Source organism: Pristiophorus japonicus, unplaced genomic scaffold (assembly GCF_044704955.1).
Source record: "Pristiophorus japonicus isolate sPriJap1 unplaced genomic scaffold, sPriJap1.hap1 HAP1_SCAFFOLD_1919, whole genome shotgun sequence".
Lineage (NCBI taxonomy): Eukaryota > Metazoa > Chordata > Chondrichthyes > Pristiophoridae > Pristiophorus > Pristiophorus japonicus.
In genome coordinates, this window is record NW_027251610.1 from 5,990 (window position 1) to 22,387 (window position 16,398).

The following is a 16,398-nucleotide window of genomic DNA, read 5'->3' on the forward strand; positions in this document are numbered from 1 at the left end:
GACCGCCCTAAGTGGAGGAAGAGCATCCGGGAGGGCGCTGAGCACCTCGAGTCTCGTCGCCGAGAGCGTGCAGAAACCAAGCGCAGGCAGCGGAAGGAGCGTGCGGCAAACCAGTCCCACCCTCCCCTTCCCTCAACCACTGTCTGTCCCACCTGTGACAGGGACTGTGGTTCCCATACTGGACTGTTCAGTCACCTGAGAACTCTCTTCAGGAGTGGAAGCAAGTCTTCCTCGATTCCGAAGAACTGTTTATGATGATTTCTAGAGGGACAGAATTGGAAAGTAGAGAAGTTATACTAAACCTGTATCGAAGCTGGGTTAGACCGTGCTTAGAGCACTGTGCACAGTTCTGGTCGCCATATTATAAAAAGGATATAGAGGCACTGGAGAGGGTGCAGAGAAGATGTACGAGGATGATACGAGAAATGCGAGGGTATACCTATCAGGAAAGGATGGACAGGCTGGGTGTGTCTCTCGAAAAAAAAGCTGAGGTGTGACCTAATAGAGATCACCTGGAATAATGGAATGTTGGCCTTTATTGCAAGGGGGATAGAGTCTAAAAGCAGAGAAGTCCTGCTACAACTGTACAGGGTATTGGTGAGGCCACACCTGGAGTACTGCATACAGTTTTGGTCTCCGTATTTAAGGAGGGATCATCATAGGCGGTCCCTCGGATCGAGGATGAGTTCACAGGTGTTTAAATGAAGGACCTAATATTCCAGATCCCGAACTCCAGTTGAAGGGTGGAAGATACCTGTGGGTGGATTGTTTTTTCGTGGGGTGACCGTTGTACACCAGCCACCACACGGGCTTGACAGAGCGAGGTCTTGGTCCAGTGGCAAGGGTTACCCAGGACGACTGGAGACCTGCTCTGCTGCACGGACCGAACCCTCTGGCCGTCTGATCTTTCAGAAACTTCCTGTGGTAAAGTTGCTCAGTAAACACATCACCTTTAATGCTGTGAATACTAGCTGTGAGCTCTTGCGTTCTGTCTCCGTGTTTGCGCCAGTGGAATGATCAACAGTGAGAAGAAGCCCTGCAGAGAGCAGCAACTTGGGAGCAGTTTGAGACTTTGACTTCTGGGAGATTTCCTCATTGCTGGCGTCATTGCCTGAGTATTCAGGGGTCCTTGTGACAACAGAATCTCTCGTGGGATCTCCCAGACTTGCATTGGAGGCAGTTCAGAGAAGGTTCACTGGGTTGATGCCGGAGATGAGGGGTTGTCCTATGAAGAAAGGTTGAGGAGGTTGGGCCTATACTCATTGGAGTTTAGAAGAATGAGGGGTGATCTTATTGAAACGTGTAAGATTGTGAGGGGGCTCGATGCAGAGAGGATGTTTCCCCTCCTGGGGGAATCTAGAACTAAACTGTTGGAGTGTTGTTGTGAGGGGGTTTAGCGCAGATGTTGGGGGGTGGGGTGCTGAACATTCTCCCCCCCCCCACCTGCTCTCCCGCTCAGTATAAGGGAATGTTGGGTTGGGGGTGAGGGGTATTGGGGAGTGGGGGTGTGGGGAGGGTATTGGGGGTGGGTTTTAGGGGTAAGTACTGAACCCCCCTCACCACCTGCCCTGTACCCACACAGTTTCAGGGTGAGTATTGGAGGTATTGAGGGGTGGGTTTTGGGGGTAAGGACTGAACCCCCCTCACCACCTGCCCTGCCCTGTACCCACACAGTTTCAGGGTGAGTATTGGGGGTATTGAGGGTGGGTATTGGGGGTAAGGACTGAACCCCCCTCACCACCTGCCCTGCCCTGTACCCACACAGTTTCAGGGTGAGTATTGGGGGTATTGAGGGTGGGTATTGGGGGTAAGGACTGAACCCCCCTCACCACCTGCCCTGCCCTGTACCCACACAGTTTCAGGGTGAGTATTGGGGGTATTGAGGGTGGGTATTGGGGGTAAGGACTGAACCCCCTCACCACCTGCCCTGCCCTGTACCCACACAGTTTCAGGGGGTGAGTATTGGGGGTATTGAGGGTGGGTATTGGGGGTAAGGACTGAACCCCCCTCACCACCTGCCCTGTACCTACACAGTTTCAGGGTGAGTATTGGGGGTTATTCGGGGTGGGTTTTGGGGGTAAGGACTGAACCCCCCTCACCACCTGCCCTGTACCCACACAGTTTCAGGGTGAGTATTGGGGGTTATTCGGGGTGGGTTTTGGGGGTAAGGACTGAACCCCCCTCACCACCTGCCCTGCCCTGTACCCACACAGTTTCAGGGTGAGTATTGGGGGTTATTCGGGGTGGGTTTTGGGGGTAAGGACTGAACCCCCCTCACCACCTGCCCTGCCCTGTACCCACACAGTTTCAGGGTGAGTATTGGGGGTTATTCGGGGTGGGTTTTGGGGGTAAGGACTGAACCCCCCTCACCACCTGCCCTGCCCTGTACCCACACAGTTTCAGGGTGAGTATTGGGGGTTATTCGGGGTGGGTTTTGGGGGTAAGGACTGAACCCCGCTCACCACCTGCCCTGCCCTGTACCCACACAGTTTCAGGGTGAGTATTGGGGGTTATTCGGGGTGGGTATTGGGGGTAAGGACTGAACCCCGCTCACCACCTGCCCTGCCCTGTACCCACACAGTTTCAGGGGGTGAGTATTGGGGGTTATTCGGGGTGGGTATTGGGGGTAAGGACTGAACCCCCCTCACCACCTGCCCTGCCCTGTACCCACACAGTTTCAGGGGGTGACGAACGTCCATCTCCCGAAGAGCTACTTCACCACCCACGGCTCCCGGGTACGCTCCGAGAATTTCATCAACCTGCGGGAGGTCTCCTCGCGCTTCAAGCTCCCCCCGGGAGAATATCTCATTGTCCCCTCAACCTTCGAACCCCAGAAAGACGGAGACTTCGCCCTGAGAGTGTTCACAGAGAATCGCTCCAAGACACAGTGAGTACGAGGTTGGGGGAGGGAGGGCACAGGATGGGGGGTACGGGGGGGGGGTGGAGGCACAGGAGGAAGGGGGCACGGGTATTCATGAAGATATTCCTCTCACTCTGTCTCTCGATCTCTCTCTGTCCCCCTCTACCTCTCTTTCTCTCTCTCTACCACTCTCTATATCTAAATATATATATATATATATATCTTTCTCTCTCTGTCTCTATCTCCCTCTCTCTCTGCCTCTATATCTCACCTGTCTCCGTTTCTGTCTCTCACACTTTGTCTGTTATATATGTGGACTTGTATTTACTCTGTACAGCCACCAGAGGGCTCATCCCCTGGAGTCCCAAGGGATCCCATAATCCCTTGGGAGCACAGGTATTTAAGGAGGCTTCACAGGTTGGAGAGGCACTCTGGAGACCTGCAATAAAAGACTAAGGTCACACGTTACTTTGAGCTCACAGTGGTCAGTCTGACTCTTTCTCCATACACAACAACTGGCGACGAGATACAGATAGCGAACCCAAAGATGCAGAGAACAGTGGGCATCCTGGAGAAATTTTCGGAGGGAGATGATTGGGAAACTTTTGTGGAGTGACTCGACCAATACTTCGTGGCCAACGAGCTAGATGGGGAAGAGAGCGCTGTCAAACGCAGAGCGATCCTCCTCACTGTCTGTGGGGCACCAACGTATGGCCTCATGAAGAATCTGCTCACTCCAGCAAAACTCACAGAGAAATCGTACGACGATTTGTGCACACTGGTCCGAGAACCCGAAGGAAAGCGTTCTGATGGCGAGGTACTGGTTCTACACCTACAAAAGGTCTGAAGACCAGGAAGTGGCGAGTTATGTCGCCGAGCTAAGACGCCTTGCAGGACATTGCGAATTTGAAGGACATTTGGAACACATGCTCAGAGACTTTTTCGTACTTGGCATTGGCCACGAAACCATACTTCGCAAACTTTTGACTGTAGAGACCCCAACCTTGAGTAAGGCCATTGCGATAGTCCAGGTGTTCATTGCCACCAGTGACAATACGAAGCAAATCTCTCAGCTCACAAGTGCTGCTACAAGTACTGTGAACAAAGTGATGTTGTTTTCAAATCGTAACATACAGGGCAGGTCACACATACCTGCAGCTGCACGTCCGCAGATGTCTCAGAGTCCACCATCAAGGGTGATGAATACAAGGCCATTAACACCTTGTTGGCACTGCGGGGGTGATCATCGTTTCCATTCATGCCGATTCAAAGGATACGTTGGCAAGGGCTGTGGAACAATGGGACACCTCCAACGAGTGTGCAGGCGAGCTGCTAAGCCTCTTAAACCTGCAAACCATCATGTTGCAGAGGAGGACAGATCCACGGAGGATCACGACGAACCAGAGCCTCAGACCGAGGAGGCAGAGGTACATGGGGTGCACACATTCACCACAAATTGTCCCCCAATAATGTGGAATGTTGAACTAAATGGACTCCCGGTGTCAATGGAGCTGGACACGGGCGTGAACCAGTCCATCATGGGCAAAAAGACTTTCGAAAGGTTGTGGTGCAACAAGGCCTCAAGGCCAGTCTTAAGTACAGTTCACACGAAACTAAGAACTTACACAAAAGAACTGATTCCTGTAATCGGCAGTTCTACCGTAAAGGTCTCCTACGATGGAGCGGTGCACAAGCTACCACTCTGGGTGGTACTGGGCAATGGTCCCACGCTGCTCGGCAGGAGCTGGCTGGGAAAGATAAGCTGCAACTGGGACGATGTCCGAGTGCTATCGCCCGCTGACGAAAATTCGTGTACCCAGGTCTTGAACAAGTTCCACTCGCTGTTCGAACCAGGCATCGGGAAATTCCAAGGAGCAAAAGTGCAGATCCACCTAATTCCGGGGGCGTGACCCATCCATCACAAGGTGAGAGCAGTACCGTACATGATGAGAGAAAGGGTAGAGATCGAGCTAGACCGGCTGCAACAAGAGGGCATCATCTCACCGATCGTGTTCAGCGAGTGGGCCAGTCCTATCGTCCCAGTCCTCAAGGGAGACGGCACCGTCAGAATCTGTGGCGATTACAAAGTAACTATCAATCGTTTCTCCCTGCAGGACCAATACCCACTACCAAAGGCCGACGACCTCTTTTTAACGCTGGCGGGAGGAAAGACGTTCACAAAGCTGGATCTGACTTCAGCCTACATGACGCAGGAACTGGAGGAATCATCGAAGGCCCTCACCTGCATCAACACGCACAAAGGTATTTTTGTTTATAACAGGTGCCTGTTTGGAAACCGATCAGTGGTGGCGATATTCCAGAGAAACATGGAAAGTTTACTGAAGTCGGTCCCGCACACCGTGGTTTTCCAGGACGACATCTTGGTCACAGGTCGGAACACAGTCGAGCATCTGCAGAACCTGGAGGAGGTTCTTAGTCGACTCAACCGCGTGGGGCTCAGGTTAAAACGCTCAAAGTGCGTTTTCCTGGTGCCTGAAGTGGAGTTCCTGGGGAGGAGGATTGCGGCGGACGACATCAGGCCCAACAACGCGAAGACGGAGGCAATCGAGAACGCACCGAGGCCACAGAACGTGACGGAGCTGCGGTCGTTTCTGGGACTCTTGAACTACTTTGGTAACTTCTTACCGGGTCTCAGCACACTGTTAGAACCATTACACGTCTTACTACGAAAAGGGGGCGAATGGGTTTGGGGCAAAAGCCAAAAAAATGCCTTTGTAAAAGCGAGAAAATTGTTATGCTCAAACAAATTGCTTGTGTTGTATGATCCATGTAAGCGTTTGGTACTAGCATGTGATGTGTCATCATATGGCGTCGGGTGTGTATTGCAACAAGCTAATGATTTCGGGAAACTGCAACCGGTTGTTTATATATCCAGGAGTCTGTCTAAGGCCGAGAGAGCCTACAGCATGATTGAAAAAGAAGTGTTAGCGTGTGTCTATGGGGTAAAGAAAATGCATCAATACCTGTTTGGGCTAAAATTCGAATTGGAAACTGACCATAAGCCACCTATATCCCTGTTTTCCGAGAGTAAAGGGATAAATACCAACACATCGACCCGCATCCAGAGATGGGCGCTCACGTTGTCCGCATACAACTACGCCATCCGCCACAGGCCAGGCACAGAAAACTGCGCCGATGCTCTCAGTAGGCTGCCATTGCCCACCACAGGGGTGGAAATGGCACAGCCCGCAGATCTAACCATGGTTATGGAAGCATTTGAGAGTGAGCAATCACCTGTCACTGCCCGGCAGATCAAAACCTGGACAAGCCAGGACCCCTTATTATCTCTAGTCAAAAGCTGTGTGCTTCACGGGAGCTGGTCCAGTGTCCCAGTGGAAATGCAGGAAGAGATAAAGCCGTTCCAGCGGCGCAAAGATGAAATGTCTATACAGGCAGACTGCCTTCTGTGGAGCAATCGAGTCGTGCGTTCACAGATGTAATACACGCTCGCAGTTAAGCAATGGACCCAGGGAGGCCCGGCTAAGTTTATGGTCTTGGCCCTCCAAACCGTGGTTTAGGGTACACGTCGACTATGCAGGCCCGTTCTTGGGTGAAATATCCCTTGTGGTTGTAGACGCGTACTTCAAGTGGATTGAATGTGAGATAATGTCGGCTAGCACGTCCGCTGCAACTACTGAAAGCCTGCGGGCCGTGTTTGCCATGCACTGCTTACCCGATGTCCTGGTGAGCAACAACGGGCCATGTTTTACCAGTGCTGAGTTCAAAGAATTCATGACCCGTAACAGGATCAAACATGTCACATCTGCCCCGTTTAAACCAGCGTCCAATGGTCAGGCAGAGAGAGCAGTGCAAACTATCAAGCAAGGCTTGAAGAGGGTAACTGAAGGCTCACTGCAGACTCGCCTATCCCGAGTCCTGCTTAGCTACCGCACGAGACCCCACTCACTCACTGGGATCCCACCTGCTGAACTGCTCATGAAAAGGGCACTTAAGACAAGGCTCTCGTTAGTTCACCCTGATCTACATGAACAGGTAGAGAGCAGGCAGCTTCAACAAAGTGCATACCATGATAGCGCAAATGTGTCATGTGAGATTGAAATCAATGATCCTGTATTTGTATTAAATTATGGACAAGGTCCCAAGTGGCTTCCCAGCACTGTCATGGCCAAAGAGGGGAGCAGGGTGTTTCGGGTCAAACTTTCAAATAGACTCATTCACCGGAAACACTTGGATCAAATCAAACTCAGATTCACGGACTACCCTGAGCAACCCACCTTGGACCCTACCTTTGTTGATCCCCCAACACACACACCAGTGGCAACCGGCACCACGGTTAACCACGAAGCAGAACCCACCATCCCCAGCAGCCCAGCAGGGCCCAACACACCAGGCAGCCCAGCAAGGCCAGCTGCACAGCAGCCCAGTGAGGGCCCAACAAATGATTCAACAACACCAGCTTTCACACTGAGACGATCAACCAGGGCAAGAAGGGCTCCAGATCGACTCACATTGTAAATAGTTACACTATTGGCTTTGGGGGGGGGGAATGTTGTTATATATGTAAACTTGTATTTACTCTGTACAGCCACCAGAGGGCTCATCCCCTGGAGTCCCAAGGGATCCCATAATACCTTGGAAGCACAGGTATTTAAGGAGGCCTCACAGGTTGGAGAGGCACTCTGGAGATAAAAGACTAAGGTCACACTTTACTTTGAGCTCACAGTGTTCAGTCTGACTCTTTCTCCATACACAAACTCTCTCTCTCTCTCTCTCTCTCTCTCTCTCTCTATCTCTCTATCTCTCTATCTCTCTCTATCTGTCTGTGTCTCTGTCTCTCTGTCTCTCATGCGCTGTCTCTCTCTTATGTTTAGAATAACTCAACAAGACTGAGTACTGTGAGCTAAAACTGATGTGACCTTAGCCTCTTTAATAAAACTCCAGAGTACTGAAGCAGCATGGCAGACAACCTTTTATACTCCCTTGCACCAGGTGTGCAGGTGACCCTTGGGCCTCCAACAGTTGCGCCCCCTGGTGGCAAGTCTTATACAGTTACAATGTTTACATACATAACATCACTGGCCCCCCCCCCCCAAAGTCATTGATACAAATTATTTACAAGTTGAGGTGGTCCGGGGTCCTTTGCTCCCTGGTTGAATGCCCGAGTTCGAAGCCTGGTATGGGTGAGTTGGTCGGACCATTGCTGCACTGTGGTGCGGCTGGTCTGACAGGACTGTTGGGAATGGTGGGTTCATCCTCGTGATTGACAGCGAGGTCGATTGCTGGTTGGGTGAGTGTTGGTGGATTGATGATGGTGATTCTCTCCAGGTTGTTCCTGGTTGTCGGTGAACCGATGTTTGGTCTGATCCAAATGCTTTCTGCATGTTTGGACAAAGGAGAACCAGTTGATGTGGTATATTTGGACTTTCAGAAGGCTTTCGACAAGGTCCCACACAAGAGATTAATGTGCAAAGTTAAAGCACATGGGATTGGGGGTAGTGTGCTGATGTGGATTGAGAACTGGTTGTCAGACAGGAAGCAAAGAGTAGGAGTAAACGGGTACTTTTCAGAATGGCAGGCAGTGACTAGTGGGGTACTGCAAGGTTCTGTGCTGGGGCCCCAGCTGTTTACATTGTACATTAATGATTTAGACGAGGGGATTAAATGCAGTATCTCCAAATTTGCAGATGATACTAAGTTGGGTGGCAGTGTGAGCTGCGAGGAGGATGCTATTAGGCTGCAGAGTGACTTGGATAGGTTAGGTGAGTGGGCAAATGCATGGCAGATGAAGTATAATGTGGATAAATGTGAGGTTATCCACTTTGGTGGTAAAAACAGAGAGACAGACTATTATCTGAATGGTGACAGATTAGGAAAAGGGAAGGTGCAACGAGACCTGGGTGTCATGGTACATCAGTCATTGAAGGTTGGCATGCAGGTACAGCAGGCGGTTAAGAAAGCAAATGGCATGTTGGCCTTCATAGCGAGGGGATTTGAATACAGGGGCAGGGAGGTGTTGCTACAGTTGTACAGGGCCTTGGTGAGGCCACACCTGGAGTATTGTGTACAGTTTTGGTCTCCTAACTTGAGGAAGGACATTCTTGCTATTGAGGGAGTGCAGCGAAGGTTCACCAGACTGATTCCCGGGATGGCGGGACTGACCTATCAAGAAAGATTGGATCAACTGGGCTTGTATTCACTGGAGTTCAGAAGAATGAGAGGGGATCTCATAGAAACGTTTAAAATTCTGACGGGTTTAGACAGGTTAGATGCAGAAAGAATGTTCCCAATGTTGGGGAAGTCCAGAACCAGGGGTCACAGTCTGAGGATAAGGGGTAAGCCATTTAGGACCGAGATGAGGAGAAACTTCTTCACCCAGAGAGTGGTGAACCTGTGGAATTCTCTACCACAGAAAGTAGTTGAGGCCAATTCACTAAATATATTCAAAAGGGAGTTAGATGAAGTCCTTACTACTCGGGGGATCAAGGGTTATGGCGAGAAAGCAGGAAGGGGGTACTGAAGTTTCATGTTCAGCCATGAACTCATTGAATGGCGGTGCAGGCTAGAAGGGCTGAATGGCCTACTCCTGCACCTATTTTCTATGTTTCTATGTTTCTATGTCCATTCAGTAGTTTGACAATAAACACTCTCTTCCCCTCCTTGGCCAAGACAGTGCCAGCGACTCATTTAGGACCACGACCGTAATTAAGGACAAACACAGGGTCGTTACCATCAATGTCACGCGATACAGCCGCGTGATCGTGCTACATGTGATGCCGGGTTTCCACGTGATCATTCAGATCCGGGCGGACTAAGGAGAGCCTGGTTTTGAGTGGTCTCTTCATTAACAAGTCCGCGGGGGGAACCCCCAGTGAGTGAGTGGGGTCGCGTGTGGTAGCTGAGCAGAACCCGAGATAACCGGGTCTGCAGAGAGCCATCCGTCACGCGTTTCAAGCTCTGCTTGATGGTTTGGACTGCCCGTTCTGCTTGACTGTTGGATGCGGGCTTAAACGGGGCAGGCCTGACGTGCTTAATGCCATTGCGGGTCATAAACTCCTTGAATTCTGAGCTGGTGAAACATGGTCCATTGTCACTGACAAGGACGTCGGGCAAACCATGGGTGATGAACATAGCCCGGAGGCTTTCAGTGCTGGCAGTGGAGGTGCAGGATGACATGATCACACACTCAATCCATTTAGAGTAAGTGTCCACTACTACTAAGAACATCTTTCCTAGAAGGGGAACAGCAAAATCTACGTGGATCCTGAACTCCAAATCCGAGTCTGTGCCGGGTCACCAAACGTACGACCTGGCGATAGTCTTCTTCATGACTGTGCCTGGGTGGATACTGTATAGGTCGCGTATAAACGTTTCCCGGCCATTTTTTAGGAAAACCATGCGATTACCCCATAAAAGACAATCCGACTGGATGGACATTTCATCATTACGTCGGTAAAAAGGCTTAATTTCATCGTGCATTTCCCCGGGAACGGTCAACTATCTCCCATTGAGGATGTAACTTTTTACTAGTGATAGCCAGGGTCCTGGCTTGCCCAGGTCCTGATCTGGTGAGCCGTGACTGGTGACTGCAAAAGCTTCTATAGATATGTGAAGAGAAAACGATTAGTGAAGACAAACATAGGTCCCTTGCAGTCAGATTCAGGTGAATTTATAAAGATTGGCAGACCAATTGAACAAATACTTTGGTTCTGTCTTCACGAAGGAAGACATAAATAACCTTCCGGAAATACTAGGGGACCGAGGGTCGAGTCAGGAAATTGTGTTAGGGAAATTGATGGGATTGAAGGCCGATAAATCCCCGGGGCCTGATAGTCTGCATCCCAGAGTACTTAAGGAAGTGGCCCGAGAAATAGTGGATGCATTGGTGATCATTTTCCAACAGTCTATCGACTCTTTTCTATGTTTCTATGTTTACTCTTTGCTTCCTGTCTGCCAACCAGTTCTCTATCCACATCAATACATTAACTCCAATACCATGTGCTTTGATTTTGCACACCAATCTCTTGTGTGGGACCTTATCTCAAAAGCCTTTTGAAAGTCAAAATACACCACATCCACTGGTTTTCCCTTGTCCACTCTACTAGTTACAGCCTCAAAAAATTATAGAAGATTCGTCGAGCATGATTTCCCTTTCATAAATCCATGCTGACTTGGACTGATCCTGTCACTGCTTTCCAAATGTGCTGCTATTTCATCTTTAATAATTGATTCCAACATTTTCCCCACTGCCGATGTCAGACTAACCGGTCTATAATTACCCGTTTTCTCTCCCTCCTTTTTTAAAAAGTGGTGTTACATTAGCTACCCTCCAGTCCTTAGGAACTGATCCAGAGTCAATAGACTGTCGGAAAATGATCACCAATACATCCACTATTTCTAGAAATAAACGGGTCCTTTTCAGAATGGCAGGCAGTGACTAGTGGGGTACCGCAAGGTTCAGTGCTGGGACCCCAATAGATATTAATGATTTAGATGAAGGAATTGAATGTAATACCTCCCAAGTTTTCAGATGACACTAAGCTGGGTGGCAGTGTGAGCTGTGAGGAGGATGCTAAGAGGCTGCAGGGTGACTTGGACAGGTTAGGTGAGTGGGCAAATGCATGGCAGATGCAGTATAATGTGGATAAATGTGAGGTTATCCACTTTGGTGGCAAAAACACGAAGGCAGAATATTATCTGAATGGTGACAGATTAGGAAAAGGGGAGGTGCAACGAGACCTGGGTGTCATGGTTCATCAGTCATTGAAAGTTGGCATGCAGGTACAGCAGGCGGTGAAGAAGGCAAATGGCATGTTGGCCTTTATAGCTAGGGGATTTGAGTATAGGAGCAAGGAGGTCTTACTGCAGTTGTACAAGGCCTTAGTGAGGCCTCAACTGGAATATTGTGTTCAGTTTTGATCTCCTAATCTGAGGAAGGACATTCTTGCTATTGAGGGAGTGCAGCGAAGGTTCACCAGACTGATTCCCGGGATGGCAGGACTGACATATGAGGAGAGACTGGATCAACTGGGCTTGTATTCATTGGAGTTTAGAAGAATGAGAGGAGATCTCATAGAAACATGTAAAATTCTGACGGGACTGGACAGGTTAGATGTAGGAAGAATGTTCCCGCTGTTGGGGAAGTCCAGAACCAGGGGTCACAGTCTAAGGATAAGGGGTAAGCCATTTAGGACCGAGATGAGGAGAAACTTCTTCACTCAGAGAGTGGTGAACCTGTGGAATTCTCTACCACAGGAAGTTGTTGAGGCCAATTCACGAAATATATTCAAGAGGGAGTTAGATGTGGCCCTTGCATCTAAAGGGATCAAGGGGTATGGAGAGAAAGCAGGAAAGGGGTACTGAGGGAGTGATCAACCATGAACTCATTGAATGGTGGTGCAGGCTCGAAGGGCCGAATGGCCTACTCCTGCACCTATTTTCTATGTTTCTATGACCTCTTGCTCTCAAAAACATCCATGACCAGAAGCAAGTCTACGGGTTGCGCCATTTCCACCCCCGGTGATGGGCAATGGTAGCCGACTGAGGGCATCAGCGCAGTTCTCCGTGCCTGGTCTGTGGCGGATTACATAGTCATAGGCGGACAATGTTAGTGCCCATCTCTGGATGCGAGATGAAGCAATTGGTGTTTATACCGTTGCTTTCTGAAAACAGCGAAATGAGCGGCTTGTGGTCGGTTTCAAGCTCGAACCGGAGTCCAAATAAATATTGGTGCATTTTCTTAACCCCGTATATGCATGGTATTGCCCCTTTCTCCTCCATACCATAGGCTCTTTCAGCCTTAGATAGACTTCTAGATGCATAAGCAACTGGTTGGAGTTTGCCTGATACATTGGCTTGCTGTAACACACAGCCAACACCGTACAAAGATGCATCACAAGCTAGCACTAAAAGTTTACATGGGTCATACAATACAAGTAGCTTGTTAGAACATAGCAGGTTTCTGGCCTTATTAAAGGCTATCTCTTGAGATTTACGCCAAACCCAGTCCACATCTTTCCATAGCAACATGTGCAACAGTTCCAGCAAAGTGTTCAACCCGGGTAGAAAGTTACCAAAATAGTTGAGGAGTCCCAGGAACGAACGCAACTCCGCCACATTCTGTGGTCTGGGTGCATTGTTGATGGTCTCCACCTTTGAGTCCGTGGGTCTGATGCTGTCTGCCGCAATCTCCCCAAAAATTCAACCTCTGGCGCCAGGAAAAGACACTTGGAGCGTTTCAGCCTGAGCCCCACTCTGTCTAGTCGACTTAGAACCTCTTCCAGATTGTGTAGGTGTTCAGTGGTGTCACGACCGGTGATCAGGATGGCGTCTTGAAACACAACGGTGCGCGGAATTGATTTCAGCAGACTCTCCATGTTCCTCTGGAAAATGGCCACAGCCAAGCGAATCCCAAAAGGGCACCTGTGGTATATAAACAGTCCTTTGTGCGTGTTGATGCACATCAATCTTTTCGAAGATTCAGCCAGCTCCTGTGTCATGTAAGCGGAGGTTAGATCCAATTTGGTGAACGACTTCCCCCCCCTGCTAACGTTGTGAACAGGTCATCCACCTTGGGTAGTGGGTACTGGTCCTGTACCGAGACTCGGTTGTTCGTTACCTTGTAGTCTCCGCAGATTCTGACCGTGCCATCGCTTTTCAACACTGGAACAATTGGGCTGGCCCACTCGTTGAACTCAACTGGCGATCTGATTCCCCCTCGTTGAAATCTGTCCAGCTCGATCTCGACTTTCTCCCTCATCATGTATGGAATCGCTCGGGCCTTGTGATGAATGGGTCGTTCATCAGGGACTAGATGGATCTGCACCTTGATGCCTGTGAAGTTGCGAATGCCTGGTTCAAATAGCGACGGAAACTTGCTCAGCACTTGAGCGCACGAGGCATCATCCACTGAAGACAGTGCTTTGATGTCATCCCAGTTCCATCGGATCTTTCCCAGCCAGCTTCTGCCGAACAGCATTGGGCCATCGCCTGGTACAATCCACAGTGATAAGTCATGCACAGTTCCATCGTACGATACCTTCACTGCCGCACTGCCAATAACTGGTATGAGCTCTTTGGTGTAAGTACGCAGCTTTGTTCAAATCGGGCTCAGTTTGGGCCTTTGTGCCTTGTTGCCCCACAGTTCCTCAAAAGCCTTCTGGCTCATAATTGGCAGCAGCCAAGTTCATGGCACTGTGGCTGGCTCTGTTGCACAGGAGGGCAGAAAAAAGAGTGGGAGAGCGATAGTGAGAGGGGATTCAATTGTAAGGGGAATAGATAGGCGTTTCTGCGGCCACAACCGAGACTCCAGGATGGTATGTTGCCTCCCTGGTGCAAGGGTCAAGGATGTCTCGGAGCAGGTGCAGGACATTCTGAAAAGGGAGGGAGAACAGCCAGTTGTCGTGGTGCACATTGGTACCAACGATATAGGTAAAAAAAGGGATGAGGTCTTACGAGACGAATTTATGGAGCTAGGAGTTAAATTAAAAAGCAGGACCTCAAAAGTAGTAGTCTCAGGATTGCTACCAGTGCCACGTGCTAGTCAGAGTAGGAATCACAGGATAGCTCAGATGAATACATGGCTTGAGCAGTGGTGCAGAAGGGAGGGATTCAAATTCCTGGGGCATTGGAACTGGTTCTGGGGGGGGTGGACCAGTACAAACCGGACGGTCTGCACCTGGGCAGGACCGGAACCAATGTCCTAGGGGGAGTATTTGCTAGTGCTGTTGGGGAGGAGTTAAACTAATATGGCAGGGGGATGGGAACCTATGTAGGGAGACAGAGGGAAATAAAATGGAGACAGAATGGAATATTGTGTTTAGTTTTGGTCTCCAAATCTGAGGAAGGACATTCTTGCTATTGAGGGAGTGCAGTGAAGGTTCACCAGACTGATTCCCGGGATGGCAGGACTGTCATATGAGGAGAGATTGGATCAACTGGGCCTGTATTCACTGGAGTTTAGAAGAATGAGAGGGGATCTCATAGAAACACATAAGATTCTGACGGGATTGGACAGGCTCGATGTGGGAAAAATTTTCCCGATGTTGGGGAAGTCCAGAACCAGGAAACACAGTCTTAGGATAAGGGGCAGGCCATTTAGGACTGAGATGAGGAGAAACTTCTTCACTCAGAGTTGTTAACCTGTGGAATTCCCTGCCACAGAGAGTTGTTGATGCCAATTCACTGGATATATTCAAGAGGGAGTTAGATATGGCTCTTATGGTTAAAGGGATCAAGGGGTATGGAGAGAAAGCAGGAAAGGGGTACTGAGGGAATGATCAGCCATGATCTTATTGAATGGTGGTGCAGGCTCGAAGGGCCGAATGGCCAACTCCTGCACCTCGCCCCCGTGTCCAACTCCATGGAAACTGGAATGCCGTTTCATTTGACTCTCAGCATTATAGGAGGGCTCTTGGTGGTGAAGGTGTGTACCACATACACTTCTTCCTCGGCCTCGGGTTGAGTTCTCTCTCTCATTCATTCAGCGTGACCCTCGCCGGATCAGTCTTCTGCCGGATCTGCCACGTGGTGAGTCACAGCACGTCTGCACATTCGCTGGAGGTGCCCCATTGTTCCACAGCCCTTGTACATGTAGTGCTTGAGTCAACATTGATGAACTCTGAGTCATCCTAGGTCTGGCCTCTGCGGGTGTGTAGCCCTGCCAGGTACAGTTCTGCCTGCTGAAGGTGTTATTTTATGCCGGTGAGTTTCGATGCTGCAATGATATCAGTTTAGTGTTATCGTTCGTGGACATAATAAGAACATAAGAATTAGGAACAGGAGTAGGCCATCTAGCCCCTCGAGCCTGCTCCGCCATTCAACAAGATCATGGCTGATCTGGCCGTGGACTCAGCTCCACTTACCCGCCCGCTCCCCATAACCCTTAATTCCCTTATTGGTTAAAAATCTATCTATCTGTGACTTGAATACATTCAATGAGCTAGCCTCAACTGCTTCCTTGGGCAGAGAATTCCACAGATTCACAACCCTCTGGGAGAAGAAATTCCTTCTCAACTCGGTTTTAAATTGGCTCCCCCGTATTTTGAGGCTGTGCCCCCTAGTTCTAGTCTCCCCGCCCAGTGGAAACAACCTCTCTGCCTCGATCTTGTCTATCCCTTTCATTATTTTAAATGTTTCTATAAGATCACCCCTCATCCTTCTGAACTCCAACGAGTAAAGACCCAGTCTACTCAATCTATCATCATAAGGTAACCCCCACATCTCCAGAATCAGCCTAGTGAATCGTCTCTGTATCCCCTCCAAAGCCAGTATATCCTTCCTTAAGTAAGGTGACCAAAACTGCACGCAGTACTCCAGTTGCGGCCTCACCAATACCCTGTACAGTTGCAGCAGGACCTCCCTGCTTTTGTACTCCATCCCTCTCACAATGAAGGCCAACATTCCATTCGCCTTCCTGATTAACTGCTGTACCTGCAAAATAACTTTTTGAGATTCATGCACAAGGACCCCCAGGTCCCTCTGCACCACAGCATGTTGTAATTTCTCCCCATTCAAATAATATTCCCTTTTACTGTTTTTTTTTCCCAAGGTGGATGACC

The 16,398-nt window shown here is 49.6% G+C and overlaps 1 protein-coding gene across 1 annotated transcript in view; it reads left to right on the forward strand.

Annotated features, from left to right (window-relative positions):
- Positions 1-2,653: 2,653 nt before the first annotated feature.
- Positions 2,654-16,398, forward strand: part of LOC139243902 (calpain-1 catalytic subunit-like) — a gene marked incomplete at its 3' end in the record, with an annotated part of 31,300 nt that continues 17,555 nt past the window's right edge. The window contains exon 1 of the mRNA XM_070870910.1: positions 2,654-2,887. The remainder of the gene's footprint in view (positions 2,888-16,398) is intronic.